Source organism: Perna viridis, chromosome 13, assembly GCF_037379345.1.
Source record: "Perna viridis isolate PV_CMFRI_1.1 ecotype Kerala chromosome 13, ASM3737934v1, whole genome shotgun sequence".
In the NCBI taxonomy this organism is placed as follows: Eukaryota; Metazoa; Mollusca; class Bivalvia; order Mytilida; family Mytilidae; genus Perna; species Perna viridis.
The window spans coordinates 15,884,776-15,899,729 of NC_142457.1; the positions used below are offsets into that span (position 1 = coordinate 15,884,776).

The 14,954-nt window shown below is 33.3% G+C and overlaps 1 protein-coding gene across 1 annotated transcript in view; it reads right to left on the reverse strand.

The window, feature by feature from the left end:
* The window catches only part of LOC148599733 (neuropeptide S receptor-like), a 52,591-nt gene extending 42,475 nt beyond the window's left edge, over nucleotides 1-10,116 (reverse strand). Inside the window, exon 1 of the mRNA XM_088558542.1 lies at nucleotides 10,028-10,116. The gene's annotated coding sequence lies outside the window, so the exon portion shown is untranslated. The remainder of the gene's footprint in view (nucleotides 1-10,027) is intronic.
* Between the last annotated feature and the right edge of the window lie 4,838 nt (nucleotides 10,117-14,954).

Genomic DNA, 14,954 nt, shown 5'->3' on the forward strand with positions numbered 1-14,954 from the left:
AACATTTATATGAATTTTAGGTCCTTATGCTTAAGTATGTCAAAAACTAATATTGTGTCCACACTTCCCCCATGTATTCAGGGTTTAACCACTGCGGTGATATCATGTTGCGCTCGGCGAAGCTTTTTATTAAAATTTTCCAAAGGGCAGGAATATTTTGAGAATCGGTAGTCCGTGTACTTAAAATCTTATCCCAGTCCTAAGATGGGCTGATGAAATAATAAACCTTGGTCCCAAAGGTTGACTTCGAATTTGGATATTATATTTTGGACGTGTGTTGCATACGCGCTACTAGATCTTACTCCTTTTATTACAATATAGGTATCTTTGGTTGCATTATTGATCCAGATATGTAGAGGCTTAGCCTTTGTTGGGACCTAAGGGATCAAATCCTAGCAAAGCTCTCTATATAAATCGAATTTGAATAAAAGTAAGTATCAGAAGGAACCATTTCGTTATTTTCCTTGTGAGAAAATTTATACAGGTTTGTATCAGAAAAATTAATTGAGGTTCACATTATCTTTAATTCTGTCAACTTGGATACTACAAGGGGTTATTTTGGTAACAGATTTGTATCTTATAACAAAATCTCTTCCTCGCTACAACAGAAATAAAACTACACTATTTGAAATGTTTTCAGTGCTAGAAAAAAATCTTGAATAGTTTACGTTTCTGTATACATTTTGTATTCAAATGTATTCAAATAGCTACCATGCAATTTTATACGTCTTGTATTATTGAAATCAAAGATATGCAATATATGTAACAATTAAAAACATTTTATTTATTACATGTAATTTAATACATTAATTTATTCATTAAACTTGTTTCAATCCAAATAACACAGAACTCTTCATATCGGTGGTACTATTTACCATTTCTCCTGTATCAAACTCGTGTGAAAAATAGAAGATAATTAAATTTGGAAACCTTAAAAATTTTCGCCTACATTCGGAATACGAACTATTTTGAAATCAGACAGGATTTAATCCGACTTCATGCAATTAATTGTACTGATAATATTCAAAGATTCATAGCGCCGTAAATAGAAACGGTATAATAGAAATGCAGTGGCGGGTGGTCAGCTGGGAGAGCTAACCAAATATCAGATTTTGTATTCAGTTGTTTACTTTTTAACAAGGGCGGAAAAAATAATCCAGGTTAGATGGCCTTAATGTCGAACGATATACATTGTAAATTTATATGTTTTTTAAGGTATATGTACTTGTATTGAAACAAGCGCTTCAGCAGTCGTAAACAATCTAGGGAGTGGTGACATATGACGCGAACTAAGTCGACCGAAACATATTAAATTAGATATACGCATACTGGGTGTTAATTGGTTTATACATGGTTGTACGAGATAAGACAAAGTTATATGACATTTATAACTAAATTTACGGTAATGTTTATTATTTTTAGGAGACACAGGTTGGGAAGGGGACTTTAGCCCTTAGCTTCCACGCTGAATCCGCCACTGAAATGAATACTGCTTTAATACAAGCTTACTGCTTTTCTCGCCGAGTTGCTCATAAAAAATCAAGTCCGGGGTAGACAAACGAGGAAAGGAAACTATGACACGTTCAATAAATCAGTTTTCATGGCGCAGATGGATACACCATAACAATCCACGAGTTCATGATGACGTCCATAAAACTTCTGTAGTGATGACTTCAATCTTGTAGCAACATAACCCTGTTCCAGAACCTTATATGTTCTAGCGCGATACAAAAAGACTGCGTAGTTTTGGCAAGCTCTGACATAACGTATTAGTTGTGATAAGAACACTCAATACGCAGGTGCTGAAGGAATGTTGCCACAGATGAAAGGAAAGTTGACAATGCTGAATAAAAAGTCATCACGTTTGTCGTTTGTCGGTCAATAGTTTTCCTTTACCATCGATTACTAAGTGTAGCTCAAGATATGAGGTTGACTTAACATTGTCTGTGTATCCTTTATCTGAAGTTCTTTGGGGGTAGATGCTATGCATCAAATCCCCGAAATTAGCAAGTTTAAAGATGATACGTCATTTTTATAGCGGAAACTGAGATTAAAGGATCTAGCCAAACGATTTTTTTTCGGATCAGATCAGCTATAATGTCCGTCTCATAGAGTGAAGGAATAAGTCAGCAAGTAAAGGAGTACAATTTGTTCCCATTGGAATGCCAACCCAACCGTTTTTTTGAAAAAAAAACGTCCACCACAATGGACAAATGTGTTGTCCAGCATTTTGTACGCATTTTCCTCTGTATAATTCGAAGATGATTTGGAATTATTTCTTATAAAATATGAGGAATCTCTACCAAGACCTATATATTTGTATCTAGGTGTACCATCTTTTTTTGAAAAAAAAAAAAACAACGATGTATAATGTTTTTTTGTCGGGATTTTAACTGAGTAAGGGGAATAGAAGTATACAGTGTTGAACAATGATAGGTTTTAATGCTATTAAATTCTGATAATAGTCTTGAACTGATTGTCTCCAATAGATCCTTCGAAATTTTCAGGATCCACATTGAATTAATACCACTACGGGAGTAACAAGTGTTGTAGTAGGATTGCAGACCCTCTTTTGACAGTTGTGAGTATAGAAAGTTTGTGCAGATCCAGGTATGAAATGGATTCTTGTGGAGTTTAGGAATCCAGTACATAGACGGTAAATCACAATCATCGTCCTTGGTAGAGAGACCAAAAGAGGATAGCACAGATTTATGGTTTTCCACAATTATTTTATTTATTATATAGGACCTTTGAAATCGAAACTTTCGGACAAACGCAATAATTTTACTTCCCAAATTAACCTTCCCTTTCTAATTACAATATACCAAAATCTCCAGCCTGTAGAGTATACAGGAGAGTTTGTTTGAAGTACGCTATTTGAAAAAAAAAACAAAAACAAATAAGAGATAAAATGGAAGAAATCATGAAATTCCGAAAATTGCTCTTTTATGAAAAACTCATTATTGTCATATTGAAACTGAAAGGAAAGCGTCTGAAATGAGGAAATATGTTAGATAAGTCGATAATTAAAACAATATACCCAACATGTCTATTATATACTGTTTACATGCCAAAAATTAACATTTTTAAATTCATGTTGAGGTATTTTTCACAAGACTTGGAAAAATTCAAATATTTATAACTTGGGCTCATCTGGAAGCTAAGGCACAATAGTAATGTACCGTATCACACAAAAGCTTGTTAAATGTACGGTATTCAGAAAAAAAAGTCAATAAAGGTTGATATAGAAGAAATTCTGAAATTCTGAAAATTTCCTTTTTTTCGATTTTATAGTATTTGTCACCCCAAAAAGAGATCATTTCTAGTGCAAGTAGTGTTTGTGGTTTTCTACTTCTTTAATATATATGTTCTAAGACACCTTAAAGTAACTGTGCGCGTTCTTTAATTGGATATTTCATTTTGTCTAACAGTTGTATATTGAAGTTTTCTATTTAGATAATTAGATGTATTACTGAGTGATTTATATGACGTGTTTGCTTGTTGGCTTGTTGTTTTAGTTCAGTTTTTTAACGTTACATTTAATGGTGGTGATTAAGGCCCATATAAATATAGTTTATACCCATCGTGCGCATGTCCACAGTCAGGAGATGCTAGTTATACTGTGTTTTACTGTCGTTATTTGACATTTTAGATTTATTTTTAGGGGTCGTCATCGTTCTGTTAATTTGGATGTTATCGATTTTGTTGTCGGTCCCCTACAGACCTTATTTAAAGGTGTGTTTACACTTTTTGAAGACGTTATTGTGCTTTCTGTAAGTACTTTTTATTTTAGTAAAGGTTATACAGTGGTGCATTTATTGCCCTTTACCCAATCATTCTTTTATGAACAATAATATCCCATGTCCTATTTTTGTACTCAAATAACACTTGTATGTGTTGATAATGCACCGCGATGTTGTTTTACCACTAATTTCTAAACGATAATATCCGAGACTTTATATTTTATACGCTGCTCATACGTAAAAAATAAAACAGTCGTCCCCTTAATGCATATGTCATTTCTTATGTTCATCACTTCCGACAGAACAATTTGGACCAATTATTTTTCACAGCAAAGCTATATAGTTAAAACTTTAAAAAAGGACAATTTTTTGGTTAACATATAGTTAGTCGCCCCTAGGACCCGTTGAGGTGAATCTCGTGCTCGTTGGATATTGGCGTTCGTTGGGACTCGTTATTTTGTTTTATTTTTATTTAGTTATGAATTGTCCTATAATTATGGAGCTGAATAATTGCGTAATATATACTTTTACCTCTACAAGCGTTTCGGATACTTCTGCCGCGTAATGAATAATTTGTCGGAACAAAACTACGATTTAAGACGAACGGTAATTCACGAAATTATGTAGTAAGAATTGCATAAGCCATAGATGGGAATAAAGGTGTTTAAACCCTTATGGTATCGCATAGAAAAAGAAAGTAAATGTTAAACGGTTCAACAAACATTTTTTTCAGGAATAAACAAAATCGACCCGGCGTAAATAATTTTACGCAATGTAAGTGTCAATGATAAATTGACAAGATAAAACAAGTTATATCACAATGCTTGACAAACAAGGAAAGTACATCAATAGATAAAAATCTTCATGTTATAGTAAGTTTAAGATCACAATAACTAAATAGGTGTACTTTTAACTACATGATATACGATCTTTAGATGGATTTTGCAGTGAAAATGAAAAACAGTTTGAACATTAAGTACTGTAGAGCAGCTTGATAAAAACTACTCAAATACTCAAATAGAAGAGAATACAAAGAGCAATAAAACGAACCCCCCCAAAAAAAACAAAACAAAACAAAAACAAAAAAAAAAAAAAAAAAAAAACAAACAAAACAAAACAAAACAAACAAACAAACAAACAAACAAACAAACAAATAAAAAATCAATCATCCAATCAACGTCAATTCAGCCATTTTTTTCTTCAATTCATGAAAGACCAGCGACTATTAAAAAAAGTCGTATGGTGATAATTTGTTTAATGTGTTTTAATAGGCAATTCCATGTATGAAAAGAGTATATATTTTTTTTTCAAATAATTATAAATTATTATTTCCATGTGTTTTGACGTGAACAAAAACATTTAATTCTGTAGCGGTCAAAAACAAGTATGTGTGCGGTATACATAGAAATCACATAATATGCATAGATATTCAATTGCATTTAAAATGACAAAAAAGAACAACCAAACATTCAAGTAATTGTTTAAAAAATCTTATCCCCCACCAACGACCAAAATGTTAATACTTAGCATGTGGAAATATAGATTCTCCTTTAGTCTCGAGGGAATCTAAACTTCAACTGTCGAGAGTGGAGAAATCCTTTAATCCCCAAGAGAAATGAGGGAGAATACGTTTCTCTCATGAATAAAACCATACAAAATAAATTAAACTACACCCTAAATTATCCAAACATCAACTACGTCATCAAGGATCTCCCGTCCTGTCATCAAGTCATTTCGTCATCGATAAAACTTCCATTATTATTAGTTGATACGCCTCCAACCAATCTTTTGAAATATGAATAACATTCGTAAATCAACAAGTATTTAATTGAACAACATATAGATAACAACTGTATAAGGATACAGCGTAAGGATCCACGAGTTTTAAATGACGTCCAAAAAACTTTTGAAGTAATGACGACAACGTTGTAGCAACATAACCCTGTTCCAGAAGCCTGTTTGTTATAATTCAACCTTCGACCGCGATACAAAAAGTCTGTGTAGTTTCGGCAAGCTCTGGTATAACGTATGAGTTAAGATATGAACACTCCATACGCATGTGCTGAAGGGATGTTGCTACAGATGAAAGGAAAGTTGACAATGCTGAATGAAAAGTCATCAAAGTCAGCCTCATAAGAACGAAGGAATATGTCAGCAAGTAGAGGAGCACAATTTGTTCCCATTGGAATACCGATCGTTTGTTAAAAAACGCGTCAACCACACTGAACAAATATGTTGTTGATTAAAAATTCCAGCATTTTTTAAACATCTTCATCATAAGGAATCGCTACCAATACCTATATATTTGTATCTAGGTGTACCGTCTTTTTTTTGAAAAACACAACAATGTATAATGTTTTTAAGTCGTGATTTAAACTGAGTATGGGGAGTAGAAGTATACAGTGTTGAACAATGATAGGTTTTAATGCTATTATATTCTGATAATAGTCTTGAACTGATTGTCGCTAAAAGATCTTTCGAATTTTTTAGGATCCACATTGAATTAATACCACTACGGGAGTAACAAGTGTTTTGGTAGGACTGCAGACCCTCTTTGACAGCTGTGAGTATAGAAGTGAAAAGTTGTGAAAGAGGTTTGGTGGTACATTTTGCAGATCCAGCTATGTACCGTTGTTTGTATGGATTCTTGTGGAGTTTCGGAATCCCTTACATAGACTGCAAATCAGTCATCATCCTTGGTAGAGAGACCAAAAGAGGATAGCACAGATTTATGGTTTGACACAATCTCTCTTTTGGAGAGTGTGGTAGCAGTATAGGTCTTATCACTGCTATTTTTTTTTTATGTCTACCTCTGATAATAAACATCATCATGACAAGATGGTAATGAAAATAAGTTTGATTTCATCAGAGCACATAAATCTCAAGAGTGAAGGACAAAGGCATTGGTTAAGCATAAAGTTGAGTTTATTTTACAGCACATGTAATGATGATGAAAAACGTTTTACAGACAAAAACAATGTTTTTTTGGGCTTTGTCCTCTGGAACGACAACATATTTGTCATGTAAAGCAGACAATGTTTTTGTTACATCAGGGTCTTTGAAAACTAATGCAGCATTGGCTTTCATTGACCTACTTAAAACGTTCATTCCTTTCAAAATTAAAGACATCACGGCCTTTAACCACACTGACAGAGAACCAATGTCTCCTTGTTCTCGTTTGATCAATTCTCTTGCGTAGACCTCCAAGGCATCCATAGGAACTTTAAAGTTATAATTCCAATTTATGGAGTGTGATTAACGGTACTTGGGACCTTTAGAAAGTATTTTACGCAGAGATTCGTTTTCGATGATGGACAAATCTCCCGAAACGACGTGACCGGAAGATTTCAATCTCGAGGGTCTGCAATAGCCTTTTATAATTGAACATTTTGGATGCAATTGAATTTTGTTGGTATCGTGTTTGTGATGGAGGATGTTAGCCAAATTAATTGCATCTATACCTTTGTTGACAAACGGTAGTGGAAGAATTGATCGTTTTTGTTTTTCATATTGACTTTTCACATAACTGGTTTAAAGAGTCTGTGGAAATCAATATCTTATATGATTGGAAACATCTGTATAATGATGATGTAGGTCATAAACAGGAGTGTCAAGACTTGTTTTGTAAAGGGAGTGTAGTTGTGTGAGAGGTGTAGAATAAAGTTTGGTTCTAATGTGATGAAGTGCAAGAGGTTTTTGAATGAAAGGAGACCATCTATGGAGACATCATGTAACTTTTCCCCTAAAATATCGATATGTAGTGTTTTCTAAGTATCCTGTCTTACCTGTCCCTTGAGAAGACACTTTATTAAGTTTGGCTGTATTTCTTTCGTAACGATAATACTTATCAATTACGTTTATTTATCAGACACTTAGACAAAATCGTCCGTCTACCTATACCTTTCGAAATAGGTGACTATATATTAAATATCGAGTAACGGATTGCTATGCTCCAGTAAATTCATTTGTGAATCCCAGACATGTCATTACTTGTCTGTTGACTAGAGTGCACGAAACAGTTGAGTATGTTTAATTAATTTAAGATAAAATCATTGAAATTAATGATAGATGCAATAACATTTTATTTCAAGAACGAGATAAAACTAATGCAGTAGAACCGTGCGTGTGCCAATACTTCTACAATCGATCATGATCAATGATTATTTTCAACTAATATCGAATAAAGACGTGAATTTTTGTGTTGAGGATTTCAAATATCTGGTGCACAACAATACACATGACATTTATTCGATACCTTAATTACATAAAATCTACGATAAGTTTCTATTCAGATTCAAAGTAAAGAAAAGATAGTCATAGATCTTTGCCTTATTTGGTGATTATACAAAAACGCACGACAGCTTTCGTCATAAAACGGAATTAAAGTATATTCCAAGCTGTCATTTTTGTAATCGATGTTTCAAAAGGGACACAAGAACATCAGTAAAAAACATCTTTTACGACGAACGGAAACTATTTCAATTACGATAGGAAATCCATTTTCAAGGTTTAGTTATAAATCTTCTCGGTATAGATGCACTTTCTGGTGTTTCTGCCGAGTTGTACTCGTGACAAAAGCAATTAGGAATAAATGAATTACAATACATGCAAAATAACACTTGCAGTAAAAGACGTTTAACTTCCGTTTCTACACAGAAGAACTGGATAGTTTTAACACAATGTTATTCATACAATTTGTAAAAGTAGCATAGTTATATAAGCCAGATTGTTCGATTTGATTTATTCCGAAACAAAAATGTCTGATCTTTAAAATAAAGAACTTCATGATCATTTAACAAAATATTATACAAAAGAAGATGACAACACAAATCAGGTTCCACTCTATACCAACTTTATGAAGAATAGGTATCTATATATTTGTCATGGTTACAATGAATGTGGGAATAACATATTTGAATGGGGATCTCAAATGGAGGTGAAAGTTTGATGGGATTAAAATATTTATATACACACAATTATAACGATCAACCGTTTTTATGTTCAAATATTTAACATAAAACGATACCAGTTTGTGATGTAATGGTTAAATTTAAAACAAAGGTCAGGGGGATTATATGGGGAATTTGAATGGTGATAAAGGGAAAAGGGGGATTGTAATGGGTGAATATGAAAAAGTTTATACCATTCATGAGATGCACACATGTTCAATCACTTTAATCTGTAGCATGTATATGTACATGTAACTATAATATTCGACTGGGATAGGATATTGTAATCGGGACGGACGAATTTCTATTATTCGTTGCATGAAGGTTCCATTATTTGTTCGTTTTGAATGGTACCTATATCAAAAAAGCAAAACCTTCTTGTACGGAATTTTATTTTATGAAAAGTCATTTACGACATTATTGTCAAGTGATAAAATATATTGACGAGATTATGAACAGTCCATGTTTATTTACTATATCCTATCGGGAATGGGGATGTAAACAATGTGGAATTGGTGAATGAATGGGGACGGTAAATAGCGTTAATGTGAAGTTTTTACCTTTCAAGAACTGTATATACATGTATTTAAAATGACAAAAAAACAACACACACACAATAAAAAACCAAAACAAAAAACAAAAAACAAACAAACAAACAAACACAGAAAAAAAACCAAGAAAATTAAAACGCAGCCGTGGATTTATATTTGTTGCATAACTATCTTTAAATGAATATATCTGTACCTAATATGGAAAGATATATTCATGTAAAAGGGACATAACAATTAAATGTTAGACTGCTACTATAAAATCGATTATTATTTAAATAATAATATGCCAAATAAATATACGCAAAAATATCTCTTTTATTAAGAAATCATAATTACTTCTTTAATCATACATAATGATGTCACAAACTGGTTTTCTATAAAGTCGTCTTTACTTATCAAAAGGTGTCTTAAAATTATAATTGATTATACAGCATTTGCTGATTTTGAGTGTTTTATCATGCTTTATTGACTACTCCAGATACAGTGATACTGCTTGAAATTTTATTTATGCTTCGCGCCCGAGGCGACGCATTAAAAATGTTGTAGGCAATATCACTTCTTCTGGGGGTAATCATCTCTTTACACACGCAATAGTGTCCTCCTTTCATTGAAAAGTCTGACGAGGTCATAACCGTGTGATATTTCCCCTGGTATTATCATGTGATTTATGTAATGTCCTCTTTAGATCTTAAGTGCAGATAAATATATACCACATAACAATACCATATTTGAACCAATATAAATAGCTTATTCGTCTCAAAAATAAAGAGATAAAAAATCGTACCTGAAGGGTGAAGTAGATAATCACCATTCATAACATCAAAGATAAACAAGAACCGCAACAAACCAAAAAACCACTACTGATTCCGACTGGAATTCAACAAGTACGCAGATTTCGAACAGTGCATTGTTTTCTTTTTGATTGTCACGTTTGTGTTGATCGAAATGTCATAAGATTTCTCGGCGAGTCTGCTTTGCTAAATATTGTTTTACAATAACGAATTCCTCTGCTGTTGTCATTTTCACAAGAGCAAGCAAAATGATACAATATATTGCCTTGAGACATATTCAAATCCTAATGAAATTAATATTCATGAAGCGAGACGTAAAGCGGTAGGTTGATGCATACTTTCATTTCCTTTGGGCTTTTCTTTGATGTAAATAAAACATATCTTTTCAATCATCTTTTTTCAATGCATTTTAAGTGTCAGTCGCTGTAAGAATCATGCTGTGGTGAAACATGGTATTGAAGAAAACCCTTTTTAAAAGTGTGACTATTTGCACCATCATAGTTAATGAATAAGACAAAATTGTCCATATTGCTTTTGTAAATTGAGTTACAATTTAAGTGAAATGCATTAGAAATGAACAATTGAAGGCGGAAAACACTGTCAAAAACCTCATTTTTCTAGCATTCTTTTTTAAAATTGTGAACAAATCCAGTGATGCAGAAATCAAGTAATAGTCTTTTCGAATAGAGAAAGCATACTTGAGTGAAATTATATTTTCAGATTGGTGGAATTTTGACATGCATGTTTCTGATTTCAAAATTTTGCCTGATTCTTACAAAATTTTACACTTAAATCATAATAGCGTTTGAAGTGTGACATGTTTTAATAGAGTTTGTGGGTCAATCGAAGTCTATCGAGTTTTACTCAGTAGTTTGATGCTGATTATAATTAATTGTTTTGTATTCGTACTAAGTTTATCATTTGCCTCCTTCTGTGTAAAACAAGTTATAAGTTGTACGAATATAGAAGAAAGAACATCACAAATTCAGAAAAAAAATCGACTTGAGATAATCTAATCGACAAAATTAAATATTTAAAGAACAGGAAAAAAGCCAGTTAAAATTATAGAATTAAATCAATAGCAATCATTTTGTTTATTGATTACAAAATAGGTTTAACTTGGCTTCATTTTAATGATTGTGTAGGCGTTTATTTTCAGGAGAGAGAAACATTGTTTTATCTTTTTTTAACCAAGACATTCTTTACGCGTTTACTAAAATAACTTACACATGATCAGAAAACAAAATTAATATCTCAATTAATTGTACATATAAGGTAAAATACAAATGTATATCAATTTTTAGATTATCAGATTCATTTGATAAATATATAAATACTGAAGACTAAATTTTCTAATGAACGCCAAATTTAACAAAATATGAACGACCACATCATTTTTTTTATCAATTATGTATCATAACTTAATCCGAAATATTATCAATAAGATTAAGTGTTAAATGATTGTCTTATTCGTATTGATTTGAATATCACCACAAGACATGAGACCGAGGGTGTAATATGGCCATGGTACTATGGCGAAAATGAAAAATATGCAGACCGTATTTGCAGTTTGTTTACAAGAACTAAATGTCTTGTTTAGGCAGGCTTTTTATTTTTTCATGTTCATTTAATACAGATTTCTCTAAGTGTAAATGAATTTCATCGTAATTACTTTTAACGTTTGATAAAATTGACATGGTATTTTCTTGTTCCTTTGTCGCTAATAAAGGTAATATATATATTATAATCTTCCTACATATCTGATTTTTATGCTGCTGATGAGAGGTTACTCCTTAAAACATGTGTACAGCATATCGAAATTTACAATATATAAAACTGTTATTTTTTTTTCTGGCATTTAACGACCACTGGGTCGATACCACTGCTGGTGGACCTGAGGTCTCCGAGGGTATTCACCATCCCAGTAGTCAGACTTGTCTGACCCCGAATAATATCACATATTGTCTACCATTTTTATGGAATTTGGCAGTATTCCAAATTTATAAATACGTAAAACGCCGAGGCTTCATTCCTTGCATTGCATTTGGTAGAACCTTTCGGTGATGGATTTGACTTCCTCTTCCAATAGATGCCCCGTGCAGGTCCGGATGTCAAAAGAATAGGCCTGCAGCAGCGCTAAGCTTGTCATAAAAGGGGACTAAATAGTGCTCAGAAACCAAGCCGGAGGCTAGGGCGCTCTGCCTACAGAGCAACTGGGTTGTATGCCCCAGGTGGTGGAATGGGGTACCCCTGGTGTGTTACATGCTGGGGTTGTCAGGCTATAATACGGAAAACCTGACTGCAAACCATAGTGGTGCACCGTGTTGGGAAAGATGCCACGTTCCTCCCACGTTAAAGAACCCTACTGTGGTATTCTCCCGGAGTAGGAACCATAGGACTCCGCCACAGGAGCTAAATTGCCCAACCCTACCCACCTCTCCCTATTTCCAGTGGCAATAAAAATTTGTCGATCCCATTGTCCTTGTGTCCCATCCCTTTTTCATTTCATCACCATTTCATGTTCATTCTATCATCAATTTCATGTTCATCGTCTGAATATAGCTGAAATATTGCTGCTCGGACATTAAATCCCAACAAACAAACAAACAAACCATCTTTCGATAAATTTGGTTATGAGTACTTCTTGTATACAACTAATATTTTGATTATGATCTTCCTACATGTTTGATTTTAATGCTGCTGATGAGAGGTTACTCCTTGAAACACGTCTACAGCATATCGAAATTTACAATATATAAAACATTTTTTTGCATTCAATTGAAATCCAGACTTTGAAACATTTGAGACATCGTTGTTATTCCATAAAATACTGTTCACCTATATACAGATACGTAGTACTTGGTAGAGATCCTTACGTTTTGCAAAAAATATTTCAGATTAACTTCCAAATATATCAAAAAAGATTTTATAACGAAAATTATCAACAATATACAAGGTTAGTGTGCACGTGGTGGACGTGTTGTTTTTCAACATACGGTCGGCATTTAAATGGGAACAAGTAGTGCTGCGCTACTCGCTGACATATTGGTTCACTTTTGTAAGGTTGTTATATTGGATCTCATCCAATAAATGGAGATCGTTTAGCAAAACCCTTTGATCTCAGTGCCGCTATAAAGATGAACATTCCTGGTCTCTGAGATTTTATACACCAAAGAACTTTTCAAATAGGACATTACAGATATTTTAAAGTAAGCCTCATATCTTGACATGTACTTTGAGATCGACGGTTAAGGGAAACTCATTAAAAATAATACGAAAATGTACCTGTGTATGGAGTGTTTATATCACAACTCATACGTTATGCCAGAGCTTGCCGAGACTACGCAGACTTTTTGTATCGCGCTTGAATTCTAACAAATAGGTTTCTGGAGCAGGGTTATGTTGCTACAAGATTGAAGTCATCACTACAAAAGTTTTATGGCCGTCATCATGAACTCGTGGATCGTTACGGTGTATCCATCTGCGCTATGAACACTAGTTTATTCAACATGTCATAGTTTTCCTTACCTCTTTATTCTACCTTGGACTTGACTTTTTATGCGCAGCTGGGCGGGTGTTTCTAGAAAAGCAAAGGACGCTTACCCTACAGGTTTACCCGGTCCCAGATTTTAGTGGAGTCCGAATTGCTCATTTGCTTTTGTTACTTTGTATGTATGATTTTAGTTACTCTATGTTCTTTGTTGTGTATGTCTGTTTTCCATATCTGGTCTTTGTGCCCCGATTACATTCTTTTGATTACCCCTATAACCTTGGTTCCCTTGATCACTCTCTCTATAATTCAAGGAAGTGACTGCTCAAGCAGCGATTAAGATTCAGAATCTTCTTGAAGCTGAATGTAGGCTGCTTTTTCATATACTTATGACATCATAACTGACCAATCAGATCGCTTCTTACAAACACGCGCATTGTCCCGGTAAATGTAAACAGGAATGGCGATTGCAAGTTGTATTTTCTCCAGAAGGGAAAAAGTTTGTTAATACAAATAATACGAATCATACATATAATGATCTAAGCTTCTGGTAAGTACCTTTTTAAGGAAGTAGGGACACAACTGTTACAAATCATCGGCACGTTTGTATTCAGCATTTTACACCAATGTCATAGAAGCATCAAAGTATCTTAGATTAATTTCATTCTGTGTCAAATGAAAGCTTAATAGCCTTTGGTGAAATTGAACATGATACAAACATATCACTGACTTCATGAGTTATGTCCCTTACCCTAGGTCTAGGAACCATCATCATAAATAGCGTCAATCGATCTTATTTTCTCTGCAGGAAGTCCAATTAAGCGTTACAGCTAAAACTTCTCGATGTAAACAGAACGAAATAGATCAATAAATATTACTAATAAAGTCCTTATTAAGGTAATTTTACACTCCATGAATAATATGACGACCCGAAACGAAATAAATGCACAAGTGGTTTAAATCTTTTAACAAAAATTAATATCGCCCGATATGAAATTAACACGGATTATGCATAATATTAAACAAGTTCATTATTCATATTCGAATACAGTAAATTAAATAGATATTTAAAGTAGAAAAAATGTATTTTTATCAAACCGTGACTCATCAAGACCGATTTCTAATCTTACTTGCTCTATGCCTTAACCAAGTACCTCTTCTTTGTTGTTCTATGTCCAACTTTCATATAATTCCATGTATATCATGTATATAATTTAACAATCTTCTCCGCAGGCCTTATGGATAGGCCATACATGAGATGCAGTCATGTATCGAAGTTGATATTTTCTATGGAAAATATTTGTTCATTAAAACATATTAAAATCTCAATTAAATTACCTTGAAATAAATCAAAATCACAATTAAATGACCTTTACTTAATCATGGTAATCACTTTCAGCAACTTATATGGTGAGAGAAAAAAAGAAAGA